Source organism: Pelobates fuscus, chromosome 5 (genome assembly GCF_036172605.1).
Source record: "Pelobates fuscus isolate aPelFus1 chromosome 5, aPelFus1.pri, whole genome shotgun sequence".
Lineage (NCBI taxonomy): Eukaryota > Metazoa > Chordata > Amphibia > Anura > Pelobatidae > Pelobates > Pelobates fuscus.
The window spans coordinates 366,529,648-366,543,534 of record NC_086321.1 but is presented as its reverse complement, the minus strand read 5'-3'; positions in this window follow the sequence as shown (position 1 = coordinate 366,543,534).

The following is a 13,887-nucleotide window of genomic DNA, read 5'->3' as shown; positions in this document are numbered from 1 at the left end:
CTCAGATACACTAGCATACACACACACACACTGATTTGACACAATCTGACAGACACACATAATCACTGACTCACTCACAGACACACACTGACAGACACACGACACACACACACATTCACTGACAGACACACTCACTCACAGACACATGCAATCACTCAGACGCACACACTCACAGACACACTTACAGACAGACACACATAACACACACAGACACACAGGCTTCCTCACAGACACACACTGACAGACATACTCACTCGCAGACAAAAACAGTCACTCACAGACACACACAATCACTCAGACACTCACACACTGACAGATATACAGACACACTGAAAGACATACACACACACTGACAGCCACACACACACACACACATACTGCCAGCCAGCCTGACACAAACACACACACACTGACAGCCAGACACAGACACAGACACACAGACACACACACACACACACATTTCTATACTTATTCTGAGGGGATCAGAGGGGACCCCCCCATCCTTACAGGTGTGCTGCCTATACATTATAACACTATATTCCTTGTTTATATATCAGTGCTGAGCCTTCTTTGTGATTTTTTCTGTTTCTAAAGATAGCTTTCAAAAGCTGAAGCTGTCTTATTTGTAAACATCACCTTCTTCCCCAGCCCTAACATTCTGTTGCTGTCCAATTACAGACTTCCCAATTCAGCTCACTGAGAAGTCTTTGCAAGGCAGGTGCTCTGGGCAATTGCTGCCTCATGAGTTTATCTCCACTGAGCTAAACAACCAGGCAGCAACAGAACCGGTCAGTGAGTGTGTGTTTGTCAGTGAGTGAGTGAGTGAGTGTGTGTGTGTGTCAGTAAGTGTATCTGTCAGTGTGTGTCAAATCAGTGTGTGTCTGTCAGTGAGTGTGTGTTTATCAGTGAGTGTGTGTGTGTGTCAGTAAGTGTATCTGTCAGCAGTGGTGTATCCTGGTTTTGTGCTGCCCTAGGCAGGACAAAACTCAGGCACCTCCCCCCCCCCCGCGCCACCCCCACCCAACCTTTACCCCGTCCCGCATTCTAAATACACACACACACATTCACTGACAGATACGCATACACTCGCTAACAGACACACTCACACTCAGTAACAGACACACTCGCACTCAGTAACAGACACACTCGCACTCAGTAACAGACACACTCGCACTCAGTAACAGACACACTCGCACTCAGTAACAGACACACTCGCACTCAGTAACAGACACACTCGCACTCAGTAACAGACACACTCGCACTCAGTAACAGACACACTCGCACTCAGTAACAGACACACTCACACTCAGTAAAAGACACACTCACACTCAGTAACAGACACACTCACACTCAGTAACAGACACACTCACTCTCAGTAACAGACACACTCACACTCAGTAACAGACACGCACTAACAGACACGCACTCAGTCACTAGCAGACACAAACTAGCAGACACACACACTCACTAACATACACACAGTCAGACATACACACACACACTTCACAGGCAAACACACTAACAGACACACACACTCAGTAACAGACACACTCACACTCAGTAACAGACACGCACTAACAGACACACACTCAGTCACTAGCAGACACAAACTAGCAGACACACACACTCACTAACATACACACACACACACAGGCAACACACCAACAGACACACACACCAACAGACACACACACTCACTAACAGACACACACACTCACTAACAGACACACACTCACTAACAGACACACACACACACTCACCCTCACTAACAGACACACACTCACTAACAGACACACATTCACTAACAGACACACACACACACTCACACTCACTAACAGACACTCACACTCACTCACTCACTCACATTAACACTTTTTTTTATTTTTTTTTACTTCAACCCCCCCAGCCTCCTTACCTTTGGGAATGCTGGGGGGGGGGGGCATCTTTTTTCCCTGGTGGTCCAGTGGCTGCTGGGCTGCTGCTGGGCTGCTGCTGGGCGGTCGGGCGGCGCTCTTGGGCGGCTGGCGAGGGAGCACTTCATCTGAGCTGTCTGCTCAGCTCCCTCGCGCGCCGCACAGTGAGGCTGGGAGGCGGAGCCGGAATATGACGTCATATTCCGGCTCCCAGCCTCACTCTGCGGCGCGCGAGGGAGCTGAGCAGACAGCTCAGATGAAGTGCTCCCTCGCCAGCCGCCCAAGAGCGCCGCCCGACCGCCCAGCAGCAGCCCAGCATGTCTGTTAGCCGCAAGGCTAACAAGACATTTGCCTTGGGCATTTGGGGGGCGGCTTTTTTTGCCGCCCCCTAGAAAATGCCGCCCAAGGCAAATGCCTTGTTTGCCTCGCGGCTAATACGCCCCTGAGTGGAGGGGAAATATTCTGACACAGAGCACTGTGCTGCCTTTCACCAATAGTTTTAATAACTCCTACTGCACATACCCACAATCTTCTTTAAAGTGCTCAGTCCCTCTACATCTGAGACCTCAGACATGACCGGTGTATAGTTGCCATATGGGCAGTCGGAACCTTGGACAAAACCCCCCGCATACCTATCCCAATAACACGCTGACACTAGGGTATATGGGTAAAATTGTCCACAGCTTTATTAAACAAATATAATAATATAACGATAATAATGCTTAATAATAATCATAATAATGATAGCAATAAATTAACATATAAATTAACATATAAACATGGGTCATTGCCCCACCTTCCGCCCCTCTCATCCGTATCCTTCTTTTTAATAAAGGGCAATGACCCCAACATACTTAACACATATATATATATATGACAATTTTCAACCTACTCCAACCTGAACCAATTAAGTGCCAACCATAAGCAACCACAGCAGGGGTATACCCGGATACCCCTACCCCACCAGGTTCTGAGCCACCTCCAGGACTCAAAACCTACCAAACACCAGTGACCACAATTCTCCATGTTCCTCACGTTCCTCATAGGGAGCCTATGTCCTCTCTTTCAGCTCCCTATCCCACCACAAGCTCAGACCTTGACCCCTTAAGCTGTCTGAGCTCCGCCAGCCCGGAGAAAAAGCGCCCTCTGCATCCCTTCCTGCAAACCCAAGTTCAGCAGGTCCCAACCCACAGCCGAAAGATGAACGCCATCCGGGTGGTGGTACCCTGGCAACCCACCTTCCAATTCCCCATGTCTCACCACTACTCCCCCCAATTTCCTTACAAAGCTCGCCATTAAGCTATTAACCTTACCCCTGCATCTGTCAATGGCCACTGGGTCCCGCGCGTGCCACCATCGCCGCCTCGGGACCATTTCCGACCATACCGACCATACCACCCCAGGAAGCAGATCAACCAGCTTATTGAGGTCTTGCTTCATCCATTTGACTAACCTCCGCTGCGGTATGAGACCCAGGTTGTTGCCGCCTGCATGAAGGACCAGCATATCCGGCCTCCCCCTGCTTGCGACCAACCTAAATATCACCCCGCAGACGTCCCCCCAGCAACATCCCCTATACCCCCACCAGTGCACCGCCAGTTGGTCCTTCGGAAAGCCCAGCTGCTGGCCTTGAGCTCGAGCAGCCCTCCTTCCAGCCCAGAAAACGAAGGAATGGCCCACTATCCATGCGACCCGGCCTGTGGAAGAAGGAAAAAACAGGATGAAAACACCCATTCCCCACCGAAGTCCCCCCATGGCCAGCCCTATTGATCCAATAAGCCCAATCATACATACGTGCGGAACTGAACGGACTCCCATCTCCCAATCCTTTTAACCAACTCGTCCCCCAAGCCCAGGCGTGCGGCCTCCGTGGCCGCCCCTATACGGATAGAATGCGTCCCATAAATACCTGCACTCAGCCCCAACCGACCCAGGCCTGATCGGAAAACCTTGAAAAATTGGAAGCGAGAAAGCGAAGAGCCGTCCGCATGAACCAATAAAGACCCACCAATGGCCGGCCTCTGACCCAAGTACTGTGTCACCACAGTCACTGGGCACAATACAGAGCCCGGCAGGGCACCTAGTGTCACATCCCGGCCTTTTCTCCCTACATCCGTCTTGGACCTGGCCAGGTGCACCACCAGCTTCCCCCCAAGTATGCGAACCCCGGATATCTGCAGCCCTCCTGCAGCCCTCACGAGTCCCCCAAGTCCCCCTAGTCCCCCTAGTTGCCACATCTCGTCCGGGCACGACTGGCCCACGTCCTGTGCCCCTGGAGCCACCGTCCGAAATCGGGACCACTGAAAACGAGACAAAGCGTCAGCCACCTCATTCAAGTACCCTGGCACGTGGCGCACGCGAAAGACTACGTTAAGGGACATGCACAACAAAACAAAGCGCCGCAACAGTGTCACTACCGGTTTGGACGCCGCCGACTGGTTATTGACTGCGTGCACCACGGACATGTTGTCCAAGAAAAAGATCACCTTCGGTCCCTCAACCTATCTCCCCACGGGGCCAGTGCCACTAGCAACGGGAACAATTCCAGAAAAGCCAGGTTACGCATGAGGGGGCTCTGCCCCCACGCCTCCGGACATTTTTCTGCGCACCAGCTCCCGCCAAAGTAGGCCCCAGAACCCATGCTACCCGACGCATCGGTGAACAGCTCCAGTTCGGCCGCCGACATGCCCTCTTGGTGGAAGAACACCGTCCCATTAAAATCCCGCAGGAAGGTATCCCACACCCCCAAGTCTGCCCGCATAGATGAAGATACCGTAACGGCTAAGCCAGGGCTCCATCGCGTCTAGCTTCACAGGGCTTAGGCCCCGGGGCATCGGCAGTCCCCCCGCCACCAGCCACGGCAGGAGCCCCTGTTCCCCCGACTTCCCTCTTTTAAAACTGCGCTGCAGCCCGTGTGCCCCCCCCCCCCCCCCGCAGCCTGAGCACTTGTGCTTAAAGCGGCAGGACGTACCCCACTTGCACTGACCTTCATTGAAGAGCCAGCATAAGCCCTCCTGCAAGGCGGCCGACGAGGCGGACTGACTCTTAGCACCAGCTGCGTGCTGAAAGGGCTGCGCCTTCTGCGCCATCATCAGCTTCATCCAGAGAGGCAGGTCCATTTGGTCCCACCTCATACCTGGATTAGCCGCCAATTGCTGCCGGAACTGCTCGTCATACCGCCACCAGGCCAGTCCGCCATAGGTCAGTCTTACGATACCGCAGCCGCTTCTCTTCCTCCTCCTTTTTCTCATCTTTCTTATCTTATCTTCTTCCTTGAGGTCAATAAAGTCCTCCAAAGGAAGGAGGGAAAAGATCTCACAGAATTCCCCTTTCCAAATTTTTTCTTTCACCTCCTGTTTGAGGTGCACCCCTAGAGGACCCGCGAACGACACGTACGCATGTTGCCGCACCGCGTCTGGCACTCCCTCAGTCAACTCCGCCTGCTCGCTCCCCGTCTCCCCCGAGCTTGACGCCGCCCTCGCCTCCCCGCTGGAAGCCGCCACCGCTGGGGACCGCTACCGGACCCCGCTTCCACCGCCCCTTGTGCCCACACCTGTGCTACACTACCCTTTGTACCACCCCCCGCCCCCAGTGAGTGGAGGAGTGATTGCAGTATTTGTACTAATGCGCCGGAACGCAGTGATTCACTGGACTCACCGGCCAAGCCCCTCGATCCGGAACCACCCGGGGCTGCGCTGTCAACCGCTGCGTGTCCTGGATGAGCGACATCCGCCGATACCCCGCCAACCGGGGAGCCCACCCGGTGCCTTGAGAACGCTGACGATGAGCGGCTTGGGGGACCTGAAATAAGGAGAAGATGTCCTGGGCAGGGTGTACTGTCCCTCATCCACCCTCCCGTCCCGACCCGGGGAGCGCCTGCCTGCTGCCAAGGCCTCCCGTTGCGTGCCCCGCGCTGCTGCACCCCAGGGGCCTGGATAGCCCCGCCCCGCGGACTACGGCTCGTACCCTCCCCCCTTGATGCCCGCCCCCGTCGCCTCCGCCTGGGGGACCCCGACCTCGCCCCTGCCGAACTGCCCGACGAAGATCGGAGGCGCCGGGACCTCCTATGAACCCCACGTGACCCCCTGACCCTAACCGGCGAGGGGCTACTGCTAGACTCGAACCTGACCCCCTACCAGGTCTACCTCCCCCCAGCCGCCCATACCCGGCCCTAGGACTGACCTGGCCTAACCCTGCACCGGCAAGCGGCCCCCAGGACCCCCTGAAGCCCCAGGCTGCTGCACCACCCTCCTACCAGGATCTACCTCCGGCTGGCTGAGACATGGGGCCTTGCCCTTACCCCTACCACCAGACACCCCCCCCCCATGCCTGTCAAGCTAGGGGATCCCCCCAACGCCCCCTGGAAACCACCCGGCAACCTCGGACCCCTCACCCCAGAAACCTGTCCCTTGACTGCTGCCCTCACCTCCTGTGAGGTGTCTGGGGCCCCCCTTGGAACTCCCCCACCCGACGCCAGCACACCAGGGGAAACCCGCCCGCCATCCCCCTCACTACCCGCCCACTAGACCTAGGCTGCGCTCCCCCTAACTGGCTCGCCAAGAGGGCCCCCAGAAGGGCCCCCTGCACTTGCCTGCTGTTCCTGGGGGCTTCTCAGAGCCGTCACCACCGTCCACTGCCTCCAGCAATGAGGGTGCCCTCCTGGGCCGTGACCCCCGTCCCGCCTGGCTCAACACGGGGCCGTCTCACCGCCATCGCGGCTCCCGTTCCGGGCGCCACCCCATCCCGCTCGAGGGGCGCACCGCAGATATCCGGGGCAGCCGCCCGCTGAGAGGTACACCGCCGAGGCCCCCGGCCGTGCTCCGGGAGGCGGAGCCTTGACCGGACGGCCTCCAAGCCTGCCGCGGCCTTCCCCTGCCGCCTCCTAACCGTCAGTGCCGCCGACCTAAGGCCTCCGCCATCTTGACCGGCCGCCGCAGACAGGATCGGGCCGAGCTGAGCCTGCACCCACTCCGCTCCCTGTTGCCATGCCGCCATCCGGATCCCCTCCAAGAGCCTCTCCACGACGTCCATGGCCCTGCAGAAGGAGACAAAAGAAAAAACCCTACCCAGCAAGTCAGGGAGCACCAAGGTGCACACAAACTCCACCAGTTAGGAAATTAAAAGTGCACATTGCAAAATGGCTACCTATTTAAATAGCCAAACCCCTTATTCCCACAACCCACCAGTCCAGGCTGCTTCCTCCTAAGCCCGCCTCCTAACCCCTGTCAAGGCCCTTTTTTCGCTAAGCTGCGCTTTTGCTACATGGGACTACACTCTTGCTGTGACTATTTGAAAAGTTGTGAAGCTTCAAACTGCAGGACTGGGGCTGTGACTCTGAGGACTGATGTGATTCTGATTTCAATCTGAAAAGGGAATTACGACATGTCACACATGTCATGTGTCCTTAAGGGGTTAAATCTTCAAAGATTATTGTTTTTGTACCTGCAAATATTAGAAGATATGTAAGCGGTTATGTAAGCGGGAAGTAGAGGTGGTCAGTATTGGGATGCATTAGTCCACATGTATACCCTTGGGCTGATCAGTCACCCTGCCAGCTAATTGACCTGCCAAGGGCTGTCCATAAGCAGTATGAGAGGAAAATGCCTTAAGGTAATAACATTGAGTGTCCAAGAAGCCAAATATGGCTCCAAAATCAAGACTGATGACCATCTTGGAGGTATATCAGGGATAATGAAAAAAAGATCAAATAGAGTTTATGGACCACGGGTGTCACAAACACAGATTCTAAGCTGTTATCAAACTACAAATGCCATGACGTGTTGCCCGCCTTCAAAGTTGTAATTCTACTGTTCTAATAGCTGGGGTTTTACCATTTGGCTACCCCCATGCCAGACTGTGATTCTATACAAAGGGCTTTATAGTCTCCATCGGAAAAAAAAGTCATAGTAGACCTCTGCTGCTCAAAAATAACATGTAAAACGTGAACGGGCAGACTAGACAGCACAGAGTTAAATGAATGAACCACATCTCCCAAAACTGGGTTGATCTAATATGAAATAAGTCTTGGCATTACAAAACACTGCTAGTCTTAGAACACGTCAAAGATTGAATGAGAAGATAGCTCTCCATTCCATCCTGGCCTCGTTCCATTCACTTTGTGGCAGAATAATATAATGAGTGTGTTGGCTATGGAAGACCTTGGGGAATACACAGGCCGGCAAAGCTATAGGGCGTTAAGGGAAATCTGGCAGATCTAACAATCTGTTGTATAATTTATGTATTCAGTTCACAGGCAGTGCTGAGCCCATCCCCACATCACAATGCAGAGCAAAGTAAATTCCGTCTCCAATGTGAGCAGAATCCATTTTGAGTTTCCTTTGGCTTGAGGCCATCTCAAAAACAATCATGTGGAATGGCCTTGGTCCATTTAGCTTCAAACCATGGCCTGATTCCATACTGTAAAATCTTGCCATCCCTTGAAGTCACGGTTTACAGATCTATCAGAATCCTGGACAAATAACACCTCTCAATGCAGACGGGCAGAACGTGTAAAGTACTGCCCTGCAGTAAGTAGAATTCATATGCTGCTGGAATTTAACTAGTTAAATTAATAAAGGATGCACCCCTAAGCAAATGTATTGATTAGGTGCTTGACATTTCTCCGGCAGTTTATGAAATATATTTAATGGGCAAGCGATTTCATTCACCATCAGCACTAAGAAGTGATATGTCACCAGGGAAATCCTACTTGGAATGCTTCAAACCTCGAAGGTTCTAGAACTTTGTGGGTCTGATGCTTCGAAGCCCTGTGCTGATTAAATCCCCATGCTGGTAAAAGGAACTCTGCAGAACCCAGTTAAGACAGTCCACGATGTCACAGGTTAATCAACGTCCAAACTTCATTCAGGACATCTAGTGTCAGAGTTCTTTAAGGGGTTAAATATGGAGTTCTATTATGCTTTGATAGCTGTATTGTAAAAAGTAGTAATTTTATACGTCGTTATTGATGCTGTTGGTTAAACATTACTTTTTATTGCCTTACAAATAATATTAAGTTATTGTATGTGTGCTGTGGTAATTTGCATTTAATGGAGATGGATGATGATAGTTGAAGATAATGTAACTGGGCGACCGTGGGTGTCTGATACATTTCCTTGGTGCCCAGTTAGGAATTTGCCCTCCACATAGAGAGCTGCATAAAGCAGGCAGAAGAGATCCAATATATCACCAAAGTCCTTATATCGCTCACTAGCCCTAAAATGAAACCCAGTATTTTCTAAAGAAGCTGTTTGGCCCAAGGGAGAGTGCGCAGCTTAGCGGACGAGGGCACATGTATGAGTGTGGGAATGGATGAAACATGATTGGCTGTTTGATATGTGTGGGAGTGTTGGATGTGAGGAAGTGGGTGGTGACAAATTAATCTGACCTCAGTGTCACTTAAGATCCGGGCCAGTAACAGTTTCTGTGCCTTCCTCCTGTTGTTTGGACCTGTTGGTGATTTCGGCCTGTGGCATGGATGTTGTGGTAATCCTGTCAGCCCTCAGGGCTGAGGCAGCATAGGACAGTGACCGGCAGCTCCGCAAGCAATTTGCTCAACTACTGTCTGGCGGTGCAGTCTCCCCTCCCCGTGGTGTGGCTCCACATGTTCCCCCTCCCGCGGCACCCTCCTGGGTGGCCGCGCCAGTGCGGTCGGCACACCCGCCCTCCGGCTCGGCTGAGCCCCAGGGTCTCTCCACTGGCCTGGTATAGGAGCCCGAGTCAGCACCAGGTCCATGCTCGCAGCCTGCATCTCATCCTGTCTCCAATGCTGCTCCTGGTGTCAGGGCAATGGCATTGAGTGCGGGTCGCGCTCCTACCGGCGGTCGACACGGGTGGCGTGTAGGATGCCGCCCGGGTTTCACCCTTCATGTCTGGCATTGGTGAGTAGGCCCCGTCTCTCCTACTGCCATCGGACTGGGGGTTCTCCCCCGGTCTCTTTTGCTTCTGGCTCCCCTCCCTCTCTTCTCCCCCCTCCTCTGTTTTCTGCTCTCCCTTTGCCGGCGGGCGGGGCAGTCTCCACTCTTCCTATGGATGCTCTTGCTCCATCCCTCTTCCTGCCACCTCCCACCCCCTCTGTTCCTGTTTCTTCTGCCCCTGTTTTCTTCCCCCTCTTTCCACCTGCCCCCCCCCCCCTCCGCTCTCTTCTCCCTCCCCTGCTCCTCTCCATCTGTTTAGGCTGTCCCTGGGGCCCCTTCCTCCCCATTCTCCTTACCTGTTTTGGCAGCCTCCCGGTCTGGGGTGCGGGCTTACTGACTTTCCACTGCTTTCTCAGGCTTTTTGGTGCAGTTGCTGGATCTGTCCAGCAGGTGGCATCTGGAGCTCATGGGAGCCACAAGGACACCTCAGGATTCAATTTCCCAGGTTCCTGCTTCAACTTCGGTGCCACTGGCTGGTCCCGGGCACAGTCAGTGGGCGGCGTTCTGTGCCGCTGCGCCTCACGCAGACAAGGAAGGTTGCCCGTGTCTGGTGGAGCTGTCCCTGGGTACAGCAGACTGATGGAGCTGGTTGGTGGATCGGTGCCTAGTTCCACGTGGGCACTTAAAGGTGTGGGTGGAATGGCACGAGCTGGAATCGGAAGAAGGGTTTTTTCAGGATTCGCCCGCTCGATTACAGGGTCTGTTGTGGTTCTTGGAGAGTTGGGTTACTGCGGGCATGTTGCCCTCTTTGCGCTTGTCTGGGCTGAGCTTTCTATTTAAATTTTATGGTTGGAGGGATGAGACCAAGTAGTTTTTGGTGCATCTGCGCATGGGTCGGGTTTCTGTGGATTCTAGGAGACCGGTATCAAGGACATGGCCCTCACCAAATTTATATGTACAGTTTTATATGAATTGGATGCGTCATACAGTATTTGTATGTTTTAATAAATGCTGTGGCCTGTTCTATCCAAAGATGTAGTGTCTGTTGTTATTTGGGAGGGGGGGGGGGTCATGGTTGGTGTAAGGAGAATATCTCATCCAATGTCCACTATGTACATACAAGACGTTTAGGTTCTTAATATAAAAAATCCCAGTGTCAGTAAAGAACCATCTATGCTACCCTCCAAGGAATGCTACTAGGACTGGGGGTGGGCAGACACCAAAGAAGGTGTGCATTCATGCAGGGCTGACTGACAGCCTCTCTGGCCGGCCACACTTAGGACATCACAGAGCAGAACGCTTTTAAATCACTGTGAGCATTGGCTTGATACCCTGACTGTAGTTTTTGTAGTCGTTTGGAGTTCCAGCACTATGCTGATTGGGAACAGTTCCCTGGTGTCTCCAGATGCAATACACCAGGAAACAAGCCCAGAGCAGCAAATCTTGAGTCTAAAATCGTGACTGTCCCCTGCCTCTGGCACTGTTGCGAGGTATGATATAGTCCGATCAATATGAAACCGCAGGCTGATTTTACCAATTTGTCTTTCATTGCAGACTTAGTCACGGCACAAGAATGTTTGTTATTTACGGTGTTGACCTCTACTACTTCTTCTGAAGCTTTACCGCTTCCACTGGAAGGCTAATCCAGGTATCTACAACTATTTCTATATAAGTATCAGCATTTACTGCTTCCACTGGAAGGTTATTCTAGGTACCTATTGCCCAATTGTTATATTCTTCTTCTTATTATTATAATTTACATAATGTTAACATTCTACAATCAAGTTATTTAACAAGTAATTGACTTCAAAAATATTGTTGATAGACACAAGAGGTGAAAAAGGCACTGTTAAAACCAGCCTTTACTGCTTCCTCTGGAAGGGTATTCCAGGCACCTACTACCTTATCTATATCACTGTTAGCATTTACTGCTTCCAATGAAAGGTTATTCCAAATCCCTACTATTCTCTATTAACGATGTGCATGGCCGAAAAATTTGGTTCGTTTCGGCATTCCGAAATTTGGCACTTCGGCAATTCAGTTTGGTTCGGCACTTCCGAAATTTGGCACTTCGGCCATTCGGGACTTCGGCAATTCGGGACTTCATCACTTCGGTTCGCCACTTCCGAGTAGGGTTAGGGTTAGGGTTGGGTTAGGAGTAGGGTTGGGTTGGGTTGGCAGTAGGGTTAGGAGTAGGGTAAGGGTCATGGTTAGGGTAGTGTTAGGTTTAGGAGTAGGGTTAGGAGTAGGGTTAGAGGTAGGTTAGGGTCAGGGGTAGAGGTACCCTAACCCTACTCCTAACCCTACCCTAACCCTACTCCTAACCTTACCCAAACCCTACTCCTAACCCAACCCTAACCCTACTCCTTACCATACCCTAATCCAAACCCTACCTCTTACCCTACTCCTAACCCTACTCCTAACCCCTTTCCTATCCCTATCCCTAACACTACTCCTAATCCTACCCCTAATCCTATCCCAACCTCTACCCCTAACCCTACCCCAACTCCAATCCTACTCCTATCCATTCTGCCACTTTTTAGTAGTCCGAAGCACTTCAAAGCTTCCGAAATTCAGCAATTCGGCGGTTCGGTTCGGCACTTCCGAAATTCGGCACTTTGGAAATTGCACATGTCTACCCTCTATTTATTACTGTTAGCATTTGCTGCTGCTGCTAGAAATATATTCCAGGTATCTACTACTTTTTCTATATCACTGCTTTCACTGTAAGGCTATTCCAGGTATCTACTACCTTTTCTATATCACTGTTACCAGTGGAAGGCTTTTCCATTGAGCTACTACTTTCCGTATCAAAGTTTAGCTTTTAGACTTACTAAGATGACATGGCAGATAAACACTGATAAAACAGAGATGCAGTTTGTACATATATATTTGTGGATTTATACATAGCATATAAAAAGAGTAAGTCCTGAAAAAAAAATGTAATTTGTATTTCTAATCTTCTAAATGTAATTCATAGTGGAACCATCCAAATGTGACATGCTATCTTCTTTACAATGTCAAGCTTGTGTAAAAAAGAGCTAGCCAAGTGGAAAGTTCAATTATATTAAGCAATCAGCATGGAAACCAAGGAAAATGTTCCTCATTGCTCCACTTTTAGAACTCTACTTCAGATTTACTATTTGTACAAAACCCCTGTCTCTGGTATGAATGTAATTAAAGTGAGCCTATAGTCCTGATAATAATAATAATAATAGGGATTTTGGGACTATAAGGTTCCCTTGTAACTTTGTGAGCACTGCCCAATAATTAATCACCTCGTTTCCAGTGCCGGGGCTACTCCGTTGCAGCCTCCAGCTCCTCCCTCGGTGATGTCAACATCCAAGCTGACATCACCCACAATCTCCTCCAATCATGTGCTTCTCACAGACAAGCATTGAATTGAAACTAGGCATGGACGGACAAATGCAGCACTTCTCCAATCACATGCGCGATCAGTAATATTAGATCCCAGAACTGGGTTTCACTCGGCTTTGAAGGAGGAAATCAGCAACTAGAGGTGGATTTAACCCTTCAGTGTAAACATTCAATTTTTACAAAACGGCAGTGTTTTACATTGCAGAGTTAAAAGTACAGGACCACTCTGAGACTGCCTTTGTTTTTTCTTGTTCATTCATAGTTGACAATAATTGGGCATCTCCCTGTCCAGCATTGAGCACGATCCTAAAATATATAATGCACCAAAACCTCCACCTTACACATATTAAAATTCACTGATCCCTCTTCCTCATACAAGTGAGGGAGGCTCCAATATAAAAACGGAAGCCTATTAATAGCAAATCCTTTCTAGACCCATTTACACTCCTGAATTTTATTACTGTACCTTTGCCAGAATTAGCATCCTACATAATAGCATTATAGTCTAGGTCTGCCAGCACTGATTACACAGTTGCCATGGAGACTCAGGGCCCGGAACACAACCTTCATCGAGGCAATCTTTTATCCCCTCTCTGCGACGTCTACTAGGTATAGAGGCAGACGTATAACAAAACAGCAGGCGGCCCAACTAAAAACTGCACAATAACGCTGTCTGACAAGTATAGGAACTGAGAGCTGGAATGAAATGTTATATTTTTCATGTCATTTTTGTTAGTCAT